This window comes from Habropoda laboriosa, unplaced genomic scaffold, assembly GCF_001263275.1.
Source record: "Habropoda laboriosa isolate 0110345459 unplaced genomic scaffold, ASM126327v1 scaffold134, whole genome shotgun sequence".
NCBI lineage: Eukaryota > Metazoa > Arthropoda > Insecta > Hymenoptera > Apidae > Habropoda > Habropoda laboriosa.
The window spans coordinates 171501-179966 of record NW_017100266.1 but is presented as its reverse complement, the minus strand read 5'-3'; positions in this window follow the sequence as shown (position 1 = coordinate 179966).

Here is an 8466-nt window from a genome sequence, read left to right as displayed (position 1 = left end):
CTTAAGGGATTACACGTCTCTGGTAAAGTCTTAAAGGCAGATATCTGTACTTAATGGTTAAATCGCAGGATAAGTATTAAAGTCATCCGGAAAATTCCCGCGAATTCAAGTCATTCGTTTTCAACAAACATAACTCCACTAAAATCAAACATTTTCATTTCAGATAATTTCCATAATGTTCGATACAGTTTTGCCGACGTATTAAAAGAGCACTAATTCCGCGTACGTAAAAATCCGAATCTCTAAGAGAAAGAAACACGCGAATGAATCTCCCCGATCTAAACCTAATTTACACGTGAGAAGATCATGCTCACAGCTTGGCGGTTTACTTCGAAATTAGTTCACTGAATTTTTCTAACATTGAGTGCACACTACCACCGCAGAAATATACAGCAACGAATTGGAGGTCGTTCGTCAAAAACTAAAGGTACAGCAATCAGCTGTGATCGATAGAAAGGAGCTTATCCTTTCGCGTGACAATGCCAGATCGCAAGTAGCAAGCACAAGAGTACAAAAATTGCATCAACTGTTCCATATTCACCTGACTTATCTTCAATCGATATTCACTTTTTCCCCTCACCTGACAATTTCCCTTTACAACAAAGATTTACGAAACAGGAGGATATCGAATTCTTTCTCTTATACTTACCTTTAGAATTAACGCTCTTGTGATACATTGGCAAAAGTGTATCGAACGTTACGGAGATTATGTGACATAAAACTATTTGTTTTTTCTCAAAAATGAACAGTTTCAAACCGCTGAAACTTTCAGGACGACCAAATACATATTCGAAACGATTGCAAGTGTTTCAGACGTTTCTCCATAGAGAATCTCTACCAATCTCTAACCTATTCACCTGATGATCCACCACTATTCACCTTACATCCGTACATCTCCACCCAAGCCACAGAGCGAGGCGTTTAGGGTTAAGAAGGTGCACCTACACAACGTCCTCTGGGCGTACATCAGCGGCGCCACGCAGATATACACCTAACGTCTGGGCGTTTCCGTCTTGGAGCGGCCTTCTGTCCAGAAGCAACGGCTTCTCTCCCCGTGCAGCTCGACGCCTCGACCTGTTCAAGCTTGGCTGTCAGCACCCGTGGCGAGAACGCCAGGGAATTCGATCTTTCGCCGCATCACGATCGGCACGATTTGCACCGGGTGCCCGTCGCCACGAGGTCGCGATTCCGCACCGCCTCTTCATGTCATGGTTCCGCCCCGCGAGTTTGACGGCCTGCCCTCCGCGGGAGCCGCCCCCGCTCTTCGAACAGGAACACAGAAACAAGAAGGAACTGACCCCGGGAGAGGCGACAGGAGCGCGAAACCTCGATGAACTTGGCCTTGGCGCGCGCGCCGCGGATACGGGGGCGTGGGACGACGCGGCCTCGACCTAACTTCGAGGCTCGTCTGACAGTTTACCGACAGTATCGGATAGAGGATAGGGTTCTCGATTGTTGTAATATTGCTTCAATTGTGAAGAGTGGGAAATTCGTTTTGAACTTGTTAAAAATCAATTTCTTTTTTCGCATTTTCTTAAGGTGTAAGTATTCCAGAACGTGTGTGCGAAAGGATTTGTTTGCATTCGTGAAATTAATTTAGTTCCGTTTAGTACCGTGACGAAACGGATAGACGAATCTTTAAACGCGTTTTTCTCGAAACCTGATTTTTCCAAACGGTTCACGCGATATCTCGAGTTCTAGTTTATCGATCGACTTGAAATTTGTAGAGAATCTTCGGGATACATCTTGCTATCGCGTGAACCAAAATTTTTAACATCCGTCGCTTCTTTCTTATTCTTTTAATACGTTGAAGACGGCAAAATATGAGAAAATGCTGCTATTTTGTGAATAATCAGTATTTTTATTTTATTTTCGTTCAGATCATAGCCAGATTTGTACCGATTAAGATTCTTCCTCATTTTTTCATTTTAAATCAGCAGGAGGCCCGGAATCACGTAAACCGTGAACACACCTTTTGTAAAGCACACTCTGTAAAACTAACTATAACTCGTGTAATTTTGATTGTTTTTAATTCAACAAAATATATTACGTATTTCAAATACCCATAAATGTATGTGCAAAAGTCTAACGCAAAAAGTTGAACGGTTCTTTTGACTCTGTAAAACTAACTATAACTCGTGTAATTTTCATTTTTTTTAATTCGACAAAATATATTACGTATTTCAAATACCCATAAATGTATGTGCAAAAGCCTAACGCAAAAAGTTGAACGGTTCTTTTCAAAAAAAATCCTGAACATTGCTTAAAAGATGGCATTCAAAACCAGAATAACCCCTTATTGAAGATTCTCCAGATATCATTAAATTAATTCACACTTAAAGAATGCATTAACAAAGAAACGAAGACACTGTACAACATACATTCACATCGTTTTTCCATACAAACACCGATACCCTCACCTGTTATTGTTTAAATGACGTTAACTTGGAACTTTCATCTCTTTGCTCATTTCTAAATACAAAACTGTATTCTATAATAAAGAATATATTCAAATGTGTAATATTTAAATATTACAATAGGCGAAAAATGGATTCTTATCCTTTTTTTCCTTGACTCTTTAATTGCTATTAAAGGAGCGTTGCCTAATCCATTTAAATATCATTTACCATCTTAAGTAACATTTTAAGTTATACTTTCTATTTGCTACAAATTTGACGATAATTTAGTATTCGATATTGTAGCTTGATGTTTAACTAATCTATTTACTATTACATAAAGTTACATTCAAAAATATTCGGACACTAAGGGTGTGGTTGTATAACACTTGTTAACAAGTTAAATAGGAATATATTTTATAACAACAGTAACTATATACACAGGTAAAAGAAATAATGATAATTTGATTGTCCCTCTCTAAATATATCTCGCAATAAATTCTCACGTACTCTCAGATATCAATAACAACGCGCTTCTTTTGTTTTTACCCCCAGTTCCCATGTATGATCCGCTCGTTCACCAAATCTCGAGACCATACGATATATTCAATTCATTCACGCCATCACTCACATCTTATTATTAAACCAATTCCACAAAGGGAACAAGTAGTAAACACGGCGCAAGCAAAAATATTCATAATAGCTCAGATATTATGAATATGAATATGGGTGGAATATTTAAAATATACATTTTTGCTAACATAGTAATTGGACATAATTTCGATTAATTTGTATTACAATGTCATATATGAAAATGTATTAAACTAGTAACAAGTAATCGTAGAGCAAAATAAATTCCGTTTCATAACGAAAATGCATCAACCCAATTCTTTTATAATTTACCGAAATGCATCATTAGAAAGACAAGCTTATGTAGTATCTTACGAATATTGTTGGGAGTAACCGTAGTTAACCTTTTAACAAGAACAGATTAATTTGTTATAAGCCTTAATTGACATTGTCACATGCGTAACAGACGTCGCTTGGGTTGTTCGGCTGTACAGACGAGCCGAGCAATACATCGGTCTTAGCCGGCACGAAAAATACTTTACGACACCCAAAAACTCGACGCCTCTCACACCTGAACACCATATGACCTAAGATCGTAAACAGACCTTCGGCAAGCAATATAACAAATGTAAGAACAAATTCCCCACTTTCACACCATCACAACGCACACGTAGTTTATAAAATAGCGAACACCACACGACAGGACACACAATTTTCCGATCAGTAAACTTAGACATCTCTGTACAAATACGTAGTTTTAATAGCAAATTGATGTGCGTTAATAGTCAATCTTCCGTGCACTACCTGAGTCCCCTATCCCTAGTAGATTCCTTAAATGGTCTGACTGACGGCGGAAAAGAGGGACAATTATCGGTTAGGTAACAACATCATGAAAAAGGTACGATTTAGGTACTTTCTCTGAAAATCCTAAATTTTCAAATGGAAATAATAGTAAAAATATGTGGGAAGCAGGCGTGATAAAAGAAATCGCGAACACGGACAATCGAATCTTTTCGATATATGTATTTACCGGCTGATCGGCATGTGCCGGCAGGCTTAAGTATGTATGCGTGTATATGAGCGTTGACGTACCGCGACCGGGCAGGCAAAAACGCTAACCCAAATATGCCGAATTTAGAAAGCAATTAAGAACCGGCTCGGTGTATTTACCGGCTGATCGGCACGTGCCGGCAGGCTTAAGTGTGTGTGCCTATGTGAGCATTAGCTCCAAGAATATTCTAACGTAACGCGACCAGGCAGGCAAAAACCCTAGCCCGGACGTGCCGGGTTTAGAAAAAATGTCTGGAACGGTCGGGCTGGGCTAGGATAAAAGCACGTGCCCGCGACACGCGGGAACAGTCGGAAAGAGCCTGTCAGTCTGTCAATTTGAAGTGAGTCTGGAAGAAGTCTGCAAGAAGCCACGATACGATAAGGCCTGTGTAGGCGCTACGAACTAGTCTTACTCGTCGTGTTATCTCTCTAACTAGCGGAATAGACACCTTAATAAAACCCTATTCCTACATGTATATTAAGAATAAATGAAGAAACATTCAACATATGATATTTACATTAATATTAATTCATAATTATTGTTAAATAACATATTTATAATTAACAGTTGGGACGATAATCAATTTTTTTTAAATACTCCTCCGCAAGTTTCACGAACCCGTATTTTGCATTTCATGCACTGGATCATGTCTTCCATGTGTGCTTCATTACACAGAAAGCAAAACCACGCTTCTTTATTAGTTTTAGTTATAACATGTTCTTCAATGGAAGGCTCGTACAGGTGCGATTTAAAAAACCTTGTGGTGGCATGATTTAGGAAACATGATCGATGTAATTTTCATAATAGGGGAGACTGGGGAGGATCGATACATTTTTATATCTTCCACGTAAAGTACAAAAGAGAAGCGTGCACTTCAGCATAGAATGCTCTTTGTAGATCGCGTTAGGTTACGATTGTTGCAAGCAAATTTATTAACCTGGAATTATTTTATTAAAGGAAGTGCATTTTCGTGCTGAGAAACGTAAGTTTTTACTTCATTTATAAAAGGTTTTTGTCTGATTTTCATGAAATATCATTAATTTTACGTGAAAATACACTCAATATTACACTACCGTCCATAAAACGGAATAACTTTTTTCAAATTGCGCCAAACGACTTAAGTTTTTTTGAGAAGTTAGAAAGATTAGTTTACTAGATGAATCGCGAAGAAAATTGCAATGGTCACTGTTTACAACTTTTTTATCTAGGCATTGCAGTTTGTGGGAATCGCGAAGAAAATTGTAAAGGTCACTGTTTACAACTTTTTTATCTAGATTTGTGATGAAAATTTCAAACATACGTTTCGTAGATCTATGTGAATTATATACGTGCTGAAAATTTCATCGGAATCGGTTAACGTTGTTACGAGCTACAAACGGTTAAAGATTGTGAAAATCGCACTATTTCACTATTTCACTGATAAATCTGAAGATTCTTACATCTTTCGATATACACACATCGTGTGTATAATTGACATAGACCTACAAAACGTATTTTTTAAATTTTCATTACGAGCTCAGATAAAAAAGCTGTAAAACGTGACCTTTACAATTTTCTTCGCGGTTTGCCACAGACAGCAATTTTTCCAAATTTTTTGCACACGTCGTCTAGTAAACTAATCTTTCTAACTTCTCAAAAAAACTCAAGTCGTTTGGCCCAATTTTAAAAAAGTTATTCCGTTTTATAGGGTGTCCAAATACTTATGAACGGTAGTATATGTGATAACTCTCGGTGCTTTCAAGTTAAGGTTAAGTGTTGCTAGAATTATTGTTTCAAGGGAGGTTTGATACATGTATCATAACCTTGCGTAATCTGTAATAGATATTCTTCAGCAAACAAAATTTCTATATTTTAATGTAACTTTCACAATAAATCTTATATATCATAACCTTGCGTAATCTGTAATAGATATTCTTCAGCAAACAAAATTTCTATATTTTAATGAAACTTTCACAATAAATCTTATATATAGTCGGGGCCACGATATAGCAAGGTCGTAAAATCGGTCAGACGTCAAAGTAAACATGTTTTAGCTGCCGGGACCCGAAAATTGACAGAGATACGAGCAGATAAGTACTTGAAACCATTGTCAGGACCGTACGAAGAATTCTTGTATCCAGCGAAAGTCAACTGATTCTAATATATTTACTGAAAACTGCATGCAGCTAGGACAAATTAGGGTTTCTCCCTCTGGGGGAAGCCGCTTTTGGAAGTACGGTTACAGGTAGTTTATTGTTGGAACCCTCAAACAGACTGCAACACACGGCCTTGAGTGCCGCAACATCAATCGATGCCGATTCGCGAGAGTTTAATTTACGACCTCGCTATATCATGGTCCCAACTATACATAAAACGAATGTGAAATATTTTACAATAATCCTACTTCAAAAAACAATGCAAAAATACAGAATAAAGTTATTATTAGATTATAATCAGCTAAAGTAAATTGGTCACAAATTACATCAAGCGTTCTTGATTTTTTGAAATACTTCCAACTCGCACAAAATAGAACGTAATCTATATAAACATGTATTATTCATATTTCTCATTATTTATTCATTTCATAACAAAGAAATCGATGAGATACGATTTATCCTTCTTAAAACCGTTCTTCTTTCTATGACAAAATCATATGCATAACCTGTCGTAAAAAGCTGTTCGACCACTCCCAAACCATCAGCAGCCCCAAAGCTACCCAATTGTCTCGCGATTGGCTTTGAAGAGCCGTCCAAATCAACCCTTCAGGCCTGGTAGGCTGGCAATTCGACACTCTGGCATGCGTAAACACAGGCCTCGAAAGCCAGTAGAGGAGGAGACGTCCTAATGAATCGCGCATGCCGCGTTGCGCAACAGTGTTCGCCTTTCAGCAATCCCACTGTACGTCAATGGGTGTGTAAGAGCATGCGTGAGGGGTGAGGAGCCTCTGCATTTCGACACATGGCTGACAGTTTGTGAGACAGGACGAATAGGGTGAAAACGACGAGGGTGGAGGACGTAGTGGGCCGAACTGAGTGATAAATGAGAACACTCTGTCGTTCGTAAGTATCGAAACATCCTTTATGTTCGTACAAAAACCAATTCAGTAGGTATATGATCGAAATCATTATGTATTCATTCGTAAAATTTTAGGCTGAATTAAAAAAAGACTAAATTCAGGCTGGATAATATTTCTTTTGGGTTTTAATAATTTTGTAATAATTGTTTAGCTTCGCTTCACATTTGATAAATGTCTTAATATTTATGAATGGGAGTGTATATATTTTGTATTTTGTATTTCGTGCTTGAGAATGATTGCATCAGGTTTGAGCGAAAAAATATTTACTGCTTTTTAACTATTTCATTTAATACAAATAATTTTTTACTTTGAGTTTTTGTGACATTTCTTCAGTGGTCTAGTGAAAACATTCAAGTGGCGATTGGACTGAAGGTGTTCTTCATTGTCGGAAATTTTCAAAATAATTTAAGAGATGGTTTTTTCCCCTAATCGACCATTTACTCGTCTTGTTGTTTCACCTGCGGTGACACCGTTTTTGAACTCGTGAAACGTAATTACCCTAATCTAACGCGAATCCATTTTGTCAAAAAGTAACAGCCAAACTGGATTTAATCTTGCGTGGGATAATCTAAAATATTTTCGAAGATTTCAATTACTCTCTAGTCTTCACATCACAACTAAGATTGGTGAAAAATGACTTTGTGACGTGATAAGAGGAACGTCTGAACATCTCTTGTAAAACAATTGTCAGGAGTTAACAATGAGGAGTTAACACGAACAAATGAGGACTTAAAATGGTGCAAGAAGCGAAAATCTTCGATATAATCGAGAAACATATGTTTGTTTATCAATTCGCTATGGACTTTCAGCGTTTGCCATCTTTATAGATTCAGAGAAAAAATAAATAAACATATTCTTCAACCGCAGCAAAGTTGATACTTACAATTTTCGCCCTATCTTGCACTAACCCAAAAAACCGAAAATAAACGATCCTAGCACCAACATTTACCACCGTATTAAACACGAAATTCACCTCCGTCTCCGCTAAAAAACAAAGTAATTTTTCATTTGTTTATCACTTAACATCGTTTATCAATTTCAACTACTCAAGTTTCCAAATATCCACATCTCTCCGTAGAAATATCCTCCGTCTCAGTGGCCCGTTCCTTTATTGACCCAAAGCAGTACACGTGATTCTTGGAAACCGAGGGATCACTTTTGACCCAAATGAGCAGCGAGCACGTGGCGGCGCGGTCGCGCGTGCGCCTTGAGTCTCTCCAGCGGGACAAGCCGTTCCTGAAGGATCGTTCAGTGAAGAAAGGTGGAGAGGTCGGAGGATAACGCTCGCGTTGGTAGGGGACAGACGGTCGCACGAGGTTGGACGAAAGGGCCAGGCGCACGCCAGTCGAAAAAGGGTGCGACCTTCGCTGGCCGAGGCCAGCCCTCGGGGAGAC